General features: G+C 51.2%; 1 non-coding gene across 1 annotated transcript; it reads right to left on the bottom strand.

Annotated features, from left to right (window-relative positions):
• Positions 1 to 1,895: 1,895 nt before the first annotated feature.
• On the bottom strand, positions 1,896 to 1,977 carry TRNAS-CGA (transfer RNA serine (anticodon CGA)). The gene has a single exon. It is a non-coding gene; the product is annotated as a tRNA-Ser (tRNA).
• Positions 1,978 to 15,586: the final 13,609 nt, after the last annotated feature.

The following is a 15,586-nucleotide window of genomic DNA, read 5'->3' as shown; positions in this document are numbered from 1 at the left end:
AGACCACAAGAGAAAACCCTTTCCAAGCACTTCTTTTGAAAAGGTGGACACTGTGTTTCTCAGGTCAGCTACTGAGGGGGGCAGAGACTCTCTGGGCACAAGAAGTCGAGTTCCCAGCGAGACGTGAGACTTAATTCTATGGAGCCAGGTGCAGGACTTTGGCAGGGAGGCTTAGGCATGGGGTACTGGGGTGCAGGGGCGGGCCGGCTGTCTAGGTGCAGAGATTTATTGACCCTGAGGTGCAGGAGGGAGGAAGAGGAGGAGGAATCGGCAGTGGGCATGGAGAAAAAGAGGACGGGGAGAGGCTCTCAGCAAGCCTGGCCAGCTCAGTCCATGGAACATCAGGCTCTTAATGGGAGGGGCCAGGGTTCAAGCCCCTGTCCAGGCACTCAGCTCTTGAGGTCCAGGAGCCAAATCATTCCTGGTGGTGTCCAGAGCCATGTGTGGGAAAGGGAGGCTGAGACTTGTGCACCCTGCTCTGTGGCAGGGATCCTGGTAGCTCAGACTCAGGAAAGGCTTCTGTACTCAGAGGTGCTGACTTGGAGACTTCCTGAGGGTTGCTTGACCACCGCCCCCACCCCATCCAGTCTCTTGCCATGCCGCCCTATTTCTTCCTCTCCCCATTCCTTCCGCACGCCTGACCACTGGCAGGTGGGAGGAGCTGAAGGAGAAGAGGAGGAGCTTGTGGGCCAGGCCTGCTAGCAGGTGGGAGGTGCTGGTGGGGAGCTGGCTGCCAGTGGGCGCTGAGCACCTGTTTTTTTGTTTCTGTTCGTGCTGCAGCCCCATAGCACCCAGGGAGTCGGCGCCTCTGGCTGCACTGACGGCTCCTTTCACACTCTAGAGGGAGGAACAGAATCAGGGTTATGGCTGATCTATGGGGCAGGGGGTGTTAGGTGAGTGGCAGAGGCTTCAGATGCTGAGAGTTTGCCTGACACCTCAGGGGCACAGTGTGAGGTGGTGTCCCAGGGATCTCTATGAAAGGAGCAGAACAAGATTTACTTGAGGTGGGGAGAGACGTGAGAGCATCTCAGGGGTTGTAGAGAGTATTGGCTGGGTTAGAAACTGGCTGTCATAAATATAAAGGGAAGGGTAAACACCTTTAAAATCCCTCCTGGCCAGAGGAAAAATCCTTTCACCTGTAAAGGGTTAAGAAGCTAGGATAACCTCGCTGGCACCTGACCAAAATGACCAATGAGGAGACAAGATACTTTCAAAAGCTGGGAGGAGGGAGAAAAACAAAGGGTCTGTGTCTGTCTGGGTGATGCTTTTGCCGGGGACAGAACAGGAATGGAGTCTTAGAACTTTGTAAGTAATCTAGCTAGATGTGCGTTAGATTATGATTTCTTTAAATGGCTGAGAAAATAAGCTGTGCTGAATAGAATGGATATTCCTGTCTGTGTGTCTTTTTGTAACTTAAGGTTTTGCCTCGAGGGATTCTCTCTGTTTTGAATCTAATTACCCTGCAAGGCATTTACCATCCTGATTTTACAGAGGTGATTCTTTTTTTACTGTTTCTTCTATTAAAATTCTTCTTTTCAAGAACTGAACGTTTTTTTCTTGGTTCTTAAGATCCAAGGGTTTGGGTCTGTGGTCACCTATGCAAATTGGTGAGAATTTTTACCAAACCTTCCCCAGAAAGTGGGGTGCAAGGGTTGGGAGGATTTTGGGGGGAAAGACATTTCCAAACAACGCTTTCCTAATAAAATAAACCCGGATAAACATTTGGTGGTGGCAGTGGAAGTCCAAGGGCAAAGGGTAAAATAGTTTATACCTTGGGGAAGTTTTAACCTTAGCTGGTAAAAGTAAGCTTAGGAGGTTTTCATGCAGGATCCCACATCTGTACCCTAGAGTTCAGCGTGGGGAAGGAACCTTGACACTGGCTAAAACACAGGCCTCGCTGTGAGCAGGATTCGAACCTGCGCAGGGCAACCCTATTGGATTTCGACTCCAACGCCTTAACCACTCGGCCCTCACAGCTGCGAGCACACTAGTGCTTCAATGCCACAGAAACTGGTGAATAATCACAATGCCCAGGCTTGACGTCATCTGAAATATAGAATTCCCACAGCAAACCTGGCTCCGAAAGCACAGGGGGGATTTGGGGTTTGTTCTCTTTGCTTTGCCATGTGCAGTCGCACACAGAGGGCTTTCAAAAGTCTCCCCTCCCACAAAGCGGGAATGGGAAATGATTCTCAACTTGCAGCTTGATGTGAATGAGGATGTCTGGAGCACAGGGCCCAGGACTGACCTGTGCTAGAGAAACCAGTGACACATGGAACCATGGAATAGCAGCAGGACTGTGCAGGAAAATGTCTCACAAGAGGCATTAGTGCATTCGTGGTTTGGTAGCAGAAGTCACAGAGATCGGGGGGAGGTCTAGCTTTGGGTTCTGGCCAACAGAGGGATGAGTTTTATTGTCTCCAAATTTCAGTAGAAAAATTCAGACCCAAACTGTGTGTGGTGGGGGTTTCTGGGGTTTGCATTTGGCTTGTTTTGTTTTTCTCATTTGAAATGTTCTTGATAATTTGTCTGGGAAAACTGTTTGGACAAGGGCAAGGACAAGTTAGAACAATTAAAAATCTCCATGGGAGTGAGGGGGTCCTTCAGCGCCGGGAGAGGGGTGGAGATTTTCATGAGGGGAGTTGAGGCGGTAAATGAGAGGCTTTTGCTCCAGCAGCAGGAGAGGCTTGGCAGGTTCATTTTTACCAAGTGAACCCCTCCCCGCCCAACACACACACAAACACACACACACATTGCTCCCCTGATGCTGCTGCCCCAGCTCAAACCCCACTGTCACCCCCGGCATGTGACCTACAGCTTCCTGCTGACAAAGCCCTTATATATCAGAGACAAACTCCCCTGTTCAGAGTCAATGAGGAGTGAGGGATCTTGGGGCTTTTCATTTCTTAGCCTCTGGCACCATGACATGGCCATTTCAGTTTACTCCTTATAACAGTGCTCAGCGCCCGTCGATCCTGCAGCCTCGGCCTGTCGATTCCGATCTCTAGCCCACTAAAAGTCCAGCAGCACAGCGGGGCTCAGAGGCTGCCTGCCTGCCCTGGCCTCCGGCCCCTCCCAGACCAGGCTGGCTGCTGGCACATCTCTGCAGCCCATGGGGAAAGGGGAGGATGATGCAGCTCCACGCGCTGCCCCCACCCCCAGAACTGTCCCCGCAGCTCCCATTGGCTTGGAACTGGCCAATGGGAGCTGTAGGGGCAGCGTTGCAGGTGCGGGCAGCACATGGAGACCTGCTGCACCCCTCCCTCCCAGGGGCCGCACGCACAGAGATGCCAGCAGCCAGCTGCTGACTGGGAGCCACCTGTGGTAAGCGGCTCCCAGCAGGAGCCTGCACCCCAACCCCCAGCCCGGCGCTCCCTCCAGACCCCACACCCCAACACTCTGCCCCAGACCAGAACCCCTCCTGCACCCAAATTCCCCCCCCGAGCCTCCACCCCACAGCCCCTCCTACACCCCAATGTTGCTGGCACCCAGTGCCAGAGGCAAGCAACAGCAGGGATTCGTTGCCCGGTATGCATCACCCAATAATCACAACTGGGTGAAAAAGCAGAAAAGTTTATTTGAAGCTTCAAAGAAGGTACAGGGAGAATAGAATCTCAAATCCTGCACACAGAGCAGGAAGTTACACAGGCTTTTATACATCCTTTCTTCGACATACTTATCCAAGAGCAAGCTGCCCTAAGTATCCATATAGCCAGCCAATCCAGTTACCAGCTAGTTCCCTTGTTCTCTGTACCATCTGTTAAACCATACATAAAGCTGCTTTATTCAACATAGTTCTTCCATATCTGCCCTGTTTGGCCTTGGTTAGTTTCAGGCAGTCTGACTCTGCAACATATTGTTGCAGATCCTCAGCATAACTGCTGTGAGTGCCTCCAGGCTGGGGGGGCCAAGGACACTTGGGCCTAGTGCAAGGGGGCTTCATCGACACTCGTGGTCTTCCATCCCCTCGAGTTACCTAGTGGCCATGCCCAGTGTCCCCAACAACTCCCTCCTTTGAGAACACTCAACAGCCTTGGCTCCAAGTTTTCTCACTTGGGCTACTTATTTCTTTACAATAGGACTTAGGCAGAGACGGGCTCCACCTTACGAAGAGAGGGAAGAGCATCTTTGCGAGGAGGCTGGCTAACCTAGTGAGGAGGGCTTTAAACTAGGTTCACCGGGGGGAAGGAGACCAAAGCCCTGAGGTAAGTGGGAAAGCGGGATACCGGGAGGAAGCACAGGCAGGAATGTCTGTGAGGGGAGGGCTCCTGCCTCATACTGAGAATGAGGGGCGATCAGCAGGTTATCTCAAGTGCTTATATACGAATGCACAAAGCCTTGGAAACAAGCAGAGAGAACTGGAGGTCCTGGTGATGTCAAGGAATTATGACGTGATTGGAATAACAGAGACTTGGTGGGATAACTCACATGACTGGAGTACTGTCATGGATGGTTATAAACTGTTCAGGAAGGACAGGCAGGGCAGAAAAGGTGGGGGAGTAGCACTGTATGTAAGGGAGCAGTATGACTGCTCAGAGCTCCGGTACGAAACTGCAGAAAAACCTGAGTGTCTCTGGATTAAGTTTAGAAGTGTGAGTAACAAGAGTGATGTAGTGGTGGGAGTCTGCTATAGACCACCGGACCAGGGGGATGAGGTGGATGAGGCTTTCTTCCGGCAGCTCGCGGAAGCTACTAGATCGCATGCCCTGATTCTCATGGGTGACTTTAATTTTCCTGATATCTGCTGGGAGAGCAATACAGCGGTGCATAGACAATCCAGGAAGTTTTTGGAAAGCGTAGGGGACAATTTCCTGGTGCAAGTGCTAGAGGAGCCAACTAGGGGGGAGTTTTTCTTGACCTGCTGCTCACAAACCGGGAAGAATTACTAGGGGAAGCAAAAGTGGATGGGAATCTGGGAGGCAGTGACCATGAGTTAGTTGAGTTCAGGATCCTGACACAGGGAAGAAAGGTAAGCAGCAGGATACGGACCCTGGACTTCAGGAAAGCAGACTTCGACTCCCTCAGGGAACGGATGGGTAGGATCCCCTGGGGGGCTAACATGAAGGGTAAAGGAGTCCAGGAGAGCTGGCTGTATTTCAAGGAATCCCTGTTGAGGTTACAGGGACAAACCATCCCGATGTGTCGAAAGAATAGTAAATATGGCAGGCGACCAGCTTGGCTTAACGGTGAAATCCTAGCGGATCTTAAACATAAAAAAGAAGCTTACAAGAAGTGGAAGGTTGGACATATGACCAGGGAAGAGTATAAAAATATTGCTCAGGCATGTAGGAATGAAATTAGGAGGGCCAAATCGCACCTGGAGCTGCAGCTAGCGAGAGATGTTAAGAGTAACAAGAAAGGTTTCTTCAGGTATGTTGGCAACAAGAAAAAGCCAAGGAAAGTGTGGGCCCCTTAATGAATGAGGGAGGCAACCTAGTGACAGAGGATGTGGAAAAAGCTAATGTACTCAATGCTTTTTTTGCCTCTGTCTTCACTAACAAGGTCAGCTCCCAGACTGCTGCGCTGGGCATCACAACATGGGGAATAGATGGCCAGCCCTCTGTGGAGAAAGAGGTGGTTAGGGACTATTTAGAAAAGCTGGACGTGCACAAGTCCATGGGGCCGGACGCGTTGCATCCGAGAGTGCTAAAGGAACTGGCGGATGTGATTGCAGAGCCATTGGCCATTATCTTTGAAAACTCGTGGCGAATGGGGGAAGTCCCGGATGACTGGAAAAAGGCTAATGTAGTGCCAATCTTTAAAAAAGGGAAGAAGGAGGATCCTGGGAACTACAGGCCAGTCAGCCTCACCTCAGTCCCCGGAAAAATCATGGAGCAGGTCCTCAAAGAATCAATCCTGAAGCACTTAGAGGAGAGGAAAGTGATCAGGAACAGTCAGCATGGATTCACCAAGGAAGGTCATGCCTGACTAATCTAATCGCCTTCTATGATGAGATTACTGGTTCTGTGGATGAAGGGAAAGCAGTGGATGTATTGTTTCTTGACTTTAGCAAAGCTTTTGACACGGTCTCCCACAGTATTCTTATCAGCAAGTTAAAGAAGTACGGCATGGATGGATGCACTATAAGGTGGGTTGAAAGTTGGCTAGATTGTCGGGCTCAATGGGTAGTGATCAATGGCTCCATGTCTAGTTGGCAGCCGGTGTCAAGTGGAGTGCCCCAGGGGTCGGTCCTGGGGCCGGTTTTGTTCAATATCTTCATAAATGATCTGGAGGATGGTGTGGATTGCACTCTCAGCAAATTTGCGGATGATACTAAACTGGCAGGAGTGGTAGACACGCTGGAGGGCAGGGATAGGATACAGAGGGACCTAGACAAATTGGAGGATTGGGCCAAAAGAAATCTGATGAAGTTCAATAAGGATAAGTGCAGGGTCCTGCACTTAGGATGGAAGAACCGAATGCAAAGCTACAGACTAGGGACCGAATGGCTAGGCAGCAGTTCTGTGGAAAAGGACCTAGGGGTGACAGTGGACGAGAAGCTGGATATGAGTCAGCAGTGTGCCCTTGTTGCCAAGAAGGCCAATGGCATTTTGGGATGTATAAGTAGGGGCATAGCGAGCAGATCGAGGGACGTGATCGTCCCCCTCTATTCAACATTGGTGAGGCCTCATCTGGAGTACTGTGTCCAGTTTTGGGCCCCACACTACAAGAAGGATGTGGATAAATTGGAAAGAGTCCAACGAAGGGCAACAAAAATGATTAGGGGTCTGGAACACATGACTTATGAGGAGAGGCTGAGGGAACTGGGATTGTTTAGTCTGCAGAAGAGAAGAATGAGGGGGGATTTGATAGCTGCTTTCAACTACCTGAGAGGTGGTTCCAGAGAGGATGGTTCTAGACTATTCTCAGTGGTAGCAGATGACAGAACGAGGAGTAATGGTCTCAAGTTGCAGTGGGGGAGGTTTAGATTGGATATTAGGAAAAACTTTTTCACTAGGAGGGTGGTGAAACACTGGAATGCGTTACCTAGGGAGGTGGTGGAATCTCCTTCCGTAGAAGTTTTTAAGGTCAGGCTTGACAAAGCCCTGGCTGGGATGATTTAATTAGGGATTGGTCCTGCTTTTGAGCAGGGGGTTGGACTAGACGACCTCCTGAGGTCCCTTCCAACCCTGATATTCTATGATTCTATGACTTTGCATAAGCACTTTGTGATAGCCCTGAAGAGAATGACTTATTAACTTTTGCAAAAGGGTCCTGACACATGATACTGCACAGCATAATGCCAGTAATACAAGCAATACAGGAAAGAGAAGTTTCAATAACAGGTTAAATAAACCACCAAGCCAGTATAGGCAACCTGTGCTCCGGCTCGGGCATACGCCTCAGCCTGTACCACCTTTTCATAGATCTCATAACTGCTATCATTTACATATACACAACATCGGGGCCCGACGAGGGCACAAACCCCTCCTTGGGATGCCAAGAGATAGTCCAAAGCCAGCCTGTTTTGGAGGAAAAAGGTCCTGAGCTGCTGTACCTCTTTATTTAATGTTTTTACTGCTGACCCTAAATCACTAACAAAGTCCTCTAACTCTAAGGCAACTTTCTCAAGTACCATTTGCAACCTTACAGTATAGCGGCATGCCATGGCTGGTCTGGTAAACAGTGGCGCTATTCCCAGTACAGAGCACCCTACAAGCTTCTCGGTTGTGAGGGGATTTTTTATATTGCCCTTTAATGCCGTAGTCAGTTGCCGCAGGGTCTTTTCTCGTGACTCAACAGAGGTATCTCGGGCATTTCTAATCTTTCCTTTGGGCAGTGTGGCAGTTATTGACAGATGAGGAACTCCATGAGCTATATAACAGCTACCTATCCAGTTGGCTGGCAGCAGCTTGTAAGCCTTTCTGCCACATACAAAATAGTGACCCTGTAGGGCCCAGTAAGGACTGTTTTTTAAGGGGATTCCAGGGATATTTAAGGCTGCTTTGGCTGCTTTTCCAAACAGTTCGTATGCCCCTAAGGGGGCATCCCATCCTCCTGATTGAGTACAAGTGGGAGTGTTTCTAATTGTGCCGTTCAAATTACACTCGCTATAGGGGCCACTACAAACCCACCATTGGCTTGCTACATTGGAGATATTAACTGGACGGCAAGTTATATTTCCAAACCTTTCTTTTGTGGTAAGATTATTCGTAAGAGTTTCCCTAAAAGGGGAGGAACCATTACAGCCACACTGCTGGCCTCCCCTGTTGGTCTTTATCCAATACCCATCAGCCCACTGTGTAATAACACAGGAGCTTTTTCCCACAGGACGCCCATAATGATCAGATTGGTTTCGGATAAAACATAACACTCCCTCAGTGAGTACTGCAACTGAATACTCCTGGTCCTGATAGGTGGCTTGCTGTAAAGAGGTCTTATTCCAGAACAGCGAGTCCGTTCCTTCCTGCTCTTTGGTGGTGGCTAATTCTGCTAGGGTCAGGGGCAGCATGTCAAGGGGCATTCCCGTTTTGGGGGACAGAGGAGCCGGAGCACACACCCAGCAATCAGTCTGGTTTGTTAAAGTAGCAACATGGTGTGCAAGTGAAACAAAGGAGTTATGCTCCCGATATGCACAGTTTGGAAATACCAATAGAGAGAATAACAATGTTACCCAATTAATTATTACCAGAGTCTTCCCAACCCAGGGTCTCCAGTACCTGGGTGGGCCCATTTTGGCATTAAGGTGCCTGCTATTTGTGTCTCTTAAACAGTAGCTTTAGCCCGAGATCGTCACTAGATGAGGAGTCAGCAGGTTGGACGGTCCATTGTTCTGCTGACGAGGGGGCGGTTACTGCCTTCAGACGAGAGGGATGGATCCAGTTCTTGTGTCCCTCGATCTTTGCCGCTGTATGGGAGACCAGCAGGACGGTATAGGGTCCTTTCCACTTTTCCTGGAGAGGCTCGTCTTTCCAGGTACGAACAAGTATGGAGTCACCGGGCTGTAAGGAGTGGATGGGAGAGTCCAAGGGGAGAGGCTGGGAATCCTTGGTATACCTGTGAAGAGACAAGAGAACAGCAGACAGGGAACACATATACTGAGACAAAAAAACATTACCCAGCTCCCATTCCCCTGACAGAACCGGGGTGCCATTCATGGGCCATGCCCTTCCAAACATAATTTCAAAGGGACTAAGCCCTAATCTACCCTTTGGGAGAATGCGGATACGGAGTAGGACGAGGGGCAAAGCATCAGGCCATCGCAGTGAGGCTTCTTGGCACACTTTTGAGAGATGCCGTTTAAGGGTCTGATTGGTACGCTCCACGACCCCACTGGCTTGCGGTCTCCAGGGCGTATGGAGTTTCCAGGGGATCTGTAAGGCATGTGAGATGCTTTGGATGATTTTTGACGTGAAGTGTGTCCCGTTGTCAGATTCCATCCACAGGGGGAGTCCAAAGCGAGGAATGATCTCCTTAACAAACTTGAGGGCCACTGTTCTGGCAGTGCAATTACAGCATGGGAAGGCTTCTGGCCATCCGCTGAACCGATCCACTAAGACAAGGAGATATTTGAACCCTTGGGTCCGGGGAAACTCAGTAAAGTCTATTTGCCACACTTGTCCAGGGCCCGGAGTGGGTTCTAGGGCAGCTGGTGGCACAGGATGTCCCCGTCGGGGGTTATTCTTTTGGCAGACTAAGCAGTCCGCTTGTACCTGGGCAGCCAGGGGTCGGAGTCCGGAAGTGATAAAGTATTTTCCCATTAGCTGGATAAGTGCTTCCCTGCCAGCATGAGTGGTTTGATGTAGTTTCTGCAGCACCGGCCGGATCAGGCCCTTTGGTAGGAGGACCTTCCCTTCCGGGGAATGGAGCCATCCCTCCTTTTCCCGGAGACCGAGTTTGTCAGTTAGCTGTCTCTCCTCCCCAGAGTACTGAGGGGTTGGAAGCTCCCCTACTGATGGGATAAGGGCATGCATATGGGCGTTCTCAGTCTGAGGGGATGGCAGGGTGGCAGCATGCTTAGCCTCTCTATCTGCCCGGGCGTTACCTCTGGGCACATCTTGATCTTCCCTTTGATGGGCTTTACAGTGTACCACCACTTCCGAGGGAGTTGTACGGCTTCTAGGAGCCGGAGGATTTGGGGCCCGTACTTGACTGGGGAGCCTTGGCTGTCAGCATTCCCCTTTGCTTCCATAGGCCAGCATGAGCATGCAGCACACCAAAAGCATACTTTGAATCAGTAAAAATGTTGACCCGCTTTCCTTTTGACAGTTCAAGTGCACGGGTCAGGGCTATCAGTTCGGCAAGCTGGGCAGAGGTCCCAGCAGGCAAACCTTCAGCTTCCACAGTGTCATGGAGGGTCACAACAGCATAACCCGCCCTCCTTCGCCCACCTATTACAGTACTGCTACCATCAGTGTACCACTCATAATCTCCATTTGGGAGGGGTACATCCTTTAAATCCGGACGGCTGGAGTACTGGGCATCTATGATCTCTAAACAGTCATGTTTCTGTTCCTCTGTTTCTGGCAAGAGAGTGGCTGGGTTAAGGGAGTGGCAAGGTGACTTCAGAGTTCTCTAACAGCTTAGCCTGGTACCGAGCAATCCGAGCCTGGGTGAGCCAAAGCCCTCCCTTTGCATTCAATAAGGCTCGGACCATATGGGGAGTATAGATTTGCATAACCCCTTCCAATGTTAGCTTCTTGGCTTCCTCAAGCACTAGGGCAGTAGCTGTGACCACCCGTAAACATGCCGGCCAACCCTTTGCAACCTGATCCAGTTGCTTAGAAAAATAAGCCACGGGATGTCTCCATACTCCTAACAGCTGTGTGAGTACTTGTAGGGCCACCCCCTTTCGTTCATGTACATACAACTGAAACGGCTTAGAGAGATCCGGCAGGCCCAAAGCCGGGGCTTCCATCAACTTCCTTTTCAAGATTTTAAATGCCCTGTCAGCCTCTGGGGTCCAATAGAAGGGGTCATGATCTACTCCTTTTACACAGTCATACAAGGGTTTAGCCCACAGTCCAAACTCTTGGATCCATATCCTGCAAAAGCCTGCCATACCCAGAAATGCCCTGAGCCATTTACAAGTGCTTGGGGTAGGGACTTGACAGATAGCTTCCTTTCTTTTGCTTGAAAGCTGGCGCTCCCCTTGCCGTATGTGAAACCCGAGGTACTGTACCTCTGGGAGGGCGATTTGAGCCTTACTCCGTGCTACCCGATATCCCTGGAGTCCAATAAAATTCAGGAGGCTCACGGTGGCTTTAAGGCAGGGGGTTTGGCCCACAGTGGCAATTAACAAATCATCTACGTACTGCAGAAGGAGGGCCTCCTCATTATCCCACTCCTCTAGGTCCCTGGCCAGAGCCTGGCCAAAGAGGGTGGGGGAGTTTTTAAATCCCTGGGCCAACACTCTCCAGCAAAGTTGCTTTTTAACCCTATTTCGGTCTTCCCACTCAAAGGAGAAGATCTCCTGTGACGGGGTGGCAACTGGGATGGTAAAGAAAGCATCTTTCAGATCGAGGACTGAAAAATGGGTATACTGTCCCCCTATAGAAGCCAATAAGGTATACTGGTTAGGGACAAGAGGGTGCAGAGTCTTAACCCGTTCATTGACTGCCCTTAGGTCCTGTACCAGCCGATACGTGCCATCAGGCTTCGGTATGGGTAGAATGGGAGTGTTCCAGGCTGACTGACATTTCCGGAGAATACCATACATTAGGAATCGATCTATAGTGTCCTGTAAACCTTCTCTGTCTTCCCTCTTGATTGGATACTGTTTTACTTGCACTGGGCCTTTCCCTGGTATGAGCTGAATAGTAATGGGGGTCTGGTGGGTGGCCTTTCCTGGGATCCCTGATGCCCACACGAGGGGGTACACCTGGTCTTCCCACGGGCTACATTCTGGGGCTTGCATTGCTGAGGGCTCAACTGCAAGGGTCATGATCCATGCATTCTCAGGGGGTAAGGTATGGGTTATTTCATCCTCAGTAAAATGCAGGGTGACACCTAGGCGGCAGAGCAGGTCCCATCCCAGCAGAGGTGTTGGGCACTCAGGGAGGTATACCAGCTTGTGGGATATAGAACTGTCTCCCAAAGCACATTCCACTGGGACATACACTGGGCACTTGGTGTCTTTGCCTGTGGCTCCCACCACGTTAAGGGAATCTGCTACTGGCAGCTGAAGGGGTCGATTTACGGCAGTTCGTGCCGCTCCAGAGTCCACTAAAAAATCTATTTCTGAGCTTCCCACCCGCATCTTTACTCAGGGTTCCGGGGGTAGGGTGGTCCGTCTCCCCTGACACCCCTATTCCTGCTCCACCATCGCCATCATAGGGGCACCCCCCTTTTCTTTCCTCTTTGGGCACTCATTCTTCCAGTATCCCTCTTGTCGACACAAGGCACACTGGTTGTGACCCAGTTGTCTCTCCTGCGAGCCCAGACGTTCGCGTCCATGGCCCCTTCCTCCCCGGCCACTTCCCTTAGTGCCGGCCTTTACCACTGTTACCATCAGTCTCACTTGCTTTCTCTCCTTCTCTGTATCTCTCAGATTATAAGCTCAGTTTGCAGTCTCTAAGATTTGTGCCATGGTCATGCCCATTAAAACCTCCTTTTTTTGTAACTTTCTCTTAATATCAGGGGCTGCTCTGCTCGTAAAAATTCCCTTAATAATTGACTCAGCTGCCTGATCTTCGGGGTCTGCATTACTGTTCTGTCGAATTGTGTCCCGAATACACTGTAGAAAGGCCCCTGGGCTTTCTTTTAAATCCTTCATTACTTCATATGGCTTTGCTCAATTATTATGTCGGACAGCCGAGTGACAGAGTCCATGGAAAAGCAATTCCTTATAGGAGGTAAGGCGGGTCATATCCCCAGGGTTATTTGGATCCCACTTGGGGTCTGCTCGGGGGACTTGTGCATCCAGGTCAGGGACATTAATACGATCCTGGTCGTACTGTTTCTGCACCTCCTCCCTTGCCTTGGACACAACCTGTTGTCTTTCAACCTCAGACAATAGGGTTCAGAGGAGGATCTTACAATCATCCCAGTCTGGCTTGTGGCTGCTAAGACATCCCTCAAAAACTGAAATAAACCTGCTTGGGTTGGTGGAAAACTCTCCTGCCTGTGCTTTGAAAGCAGCCAAATCCACAGGATTAAAGGGAACATGAGTATAAACCTGCAAAGTCGTGGCCGGACGCCTGTCCGATCCAGACTGGGAGACTTCAGTTTTGGTGATTAAGGGGTATAGGCCAACCATTGGGGACTTACAAGGTGTGGGTGTAGGGGCCGAAGGGGACACCGGCTCTGCCACAATGGGGGTGGGGGTCTGGGGACTAACATTAGCTGCTACCGAACCAGTCGGAGTCAGATTACAGTGCTGTAAAATATCTGGTCGAGTACATAAAGCCAAAAACAAATGCGCATACATATGTTCATTCCACTTCCTTGTTCTCTGACAGAACAGGAGTAACTGGAGGATCGTGTTGTAATTAATTGACCCTCCTAGTGGCTACCACTCCTGGTCCTCTAGATGATATTGAGGCCAGTCAACTGTACAGAATCGTTTTAATTGACTCTTAGTCATCAGATCCACACCAAAAACCTTCCAGTTTGCTAGAATGCATTCTAGGGGCGTACACCGTGCCCTAACCCCTGAACTCTGTCCCTGTCCCATACCTACAGGGTAACTCTGGGCGTCCCCAGGTTCCAACAGAGCATACAATCCAGATCTCAAAAGGTTCCTACCTTATCCAAGGGACCAGTTCCTCACCATCGCCCGCAGCTGCTTCTCCACTATATGAGTGTGTTGCACCGTTGTGCCCTCTGGGGTCGATCAAATCGCGTCTCCTCCGAGGCCCCCGATGAACTCACCAGTGCGCACTGGGCGTCGGTTCTCGCCGCAATCCTCGACCTCCAGTAGGGGTCGGAGCAAGGCTAAATAGCGGCCTCGTTGTCCACTCAGGGACGCCAAAATCTGTTGCCGGCACCCAGTGCCAGAGGCGAGCAACAGGAGGGGTTCGTTGCCTGGTGTGCATCACCCAATAATCACAACGGGGTGGAGAAGCAGAAAAGTTTATTTGAAGCTTCAAAGAAGGTATAGGGAAAATAGAATCTCAAATCCTGCACACAAAGCAGGAAGTTACACAGGCTTTTATACATCCTTTCTTCAGCATACTTATCCAAGAGCAAGCTGCCCTAAGTATCCATATAGCCAGCCAATCCAGTTACCAGCTAGTTCCCTTGTTCTCTGTACCATCTGTTAAACCATACATAAAGCTGCTTTATTCAACATAGTTCTTCCATATCTGCCCTGTTTGGCCTTGGTTAGTTTCAGGCAGTCTGACTCTGCAACATATTGTTGCAGATCCTCAGCATAACTGCTGTGAGTGCCTCCAGGCCGGGGGGCCAAGGACACTTGGGCCTAGTGCGAGGGGGCTTCATCGACACTCGTGGTCTTCCATCCCCTCGAGTTACCTAGTGGCCATGCCCAGTGTCCCCAACACCAACACTCTGCCCCAGCCCGGAGCCCCCTCCTGCACCAAGCTCCCTCCCAGAGCCTGCACCCCTCACTCCCCGACACTCTGCCCCACACGTGCAGACTGCTAGGCAGCAGCTTTGGTAACAGCACATCAGTCTCTAGGGGTCTCTGTGGTGCAAGGGGTCAGCACGTTCGGCTGTTAACCGAGAGGATTGTGGTTCGAGCCCACCCCGGGAGGACGATAGGCTTGGGCTACTTCCTTGTTCCTCAAGACCTGCTGGAAGCCTCAAAGTCCCTTTTTTGCCACCTCAAAACCATCCCTCTTGGCCTCAATGGTTTCAGCTGGTGGCCCTCAGAGTGCGCTGGATGTGACCCAGAATCCCATCTCGCACCAGCCATGCCGGGGGCTCGGGCTCAATCCTCAAGGCCAAGTGTAAAACGTGCAGCCGGGAACATTTCACTCCCTTCCCACCCAAGCAGCAAGGGAGAAACGGACGAGACACGCCAGCTCAAAGACACCTCCCTCCCACTTCCCTGTTGGCTGCGCAAAGCCCTTGCCTCGACAGGGAAGCGCGGCCATGCTGCCCCAGCCTGAGTCCCAGCCACAGCCTGGCCTGTCCCTGATGACGGAGTGTAGAGCCCCGCAAGTCAATGGCAGGTCGAGTCGGGAGCCTCAGCTCTTTCCCTAGACAGCCTCACAGAGCTGCCCAGCGTCCTGAGAGCCTCCCTCGTGTTCTCCTGCAGCAGCCGCCTGCCGGTGCGGGTGGGAGAAGGGGACGAGGAAGCACGGCTGTCTCAGGCTGGGACAGGAGCCCTTACCACACGCAAGTCTCTTGCCTTCAGCCCAGACAGCCAGAGGTGCCAGGGAGCTCCCTGGCAGGCCCCCGCCTCAGCCACCTCTGGCCTCATGGCCAAGGCTCTTGGCGCTCTGCTGGTCACCGACTCACTTGAAGGCCCAGAGCAAAAAGAAACAAGTGCAGCCCTAGCAGGGGACGGTTTCTATCCACCGACATCTGGGTTATGGGCCCAGCACGCTGCCGCTGCGCCACTCTGCTGGGTCTTCAGCATGTGGATTTAGGGGCAGATTAACCTTTTGTGGGCCCTGATGCCAAACATATTTGTGGGCCCCTATGTCGTCACTGTGGGCTCCGAGCATGGGTCTGGTGT

The sequence above is a fragment of the Lepidochelys kempii genome, chromosome 12 (genome assembly GCF_965140285.1).
Source record: "Lepidochelys kempii isolate rLepKem1 chromosome 12, rLepKem1.hap1, whole genome shotgun sequence".
Classification (NCBI taxonomy): Eukaryota; Metazoa; Chordata; order Testudines; family Cheloniidae; genus Lepidochelys; species Lepidochelys kempii.
Note: the sequence above shows the minus strand (reverse complement) of the source record. Positions and strands in the feature narration are given on the sequence as shown.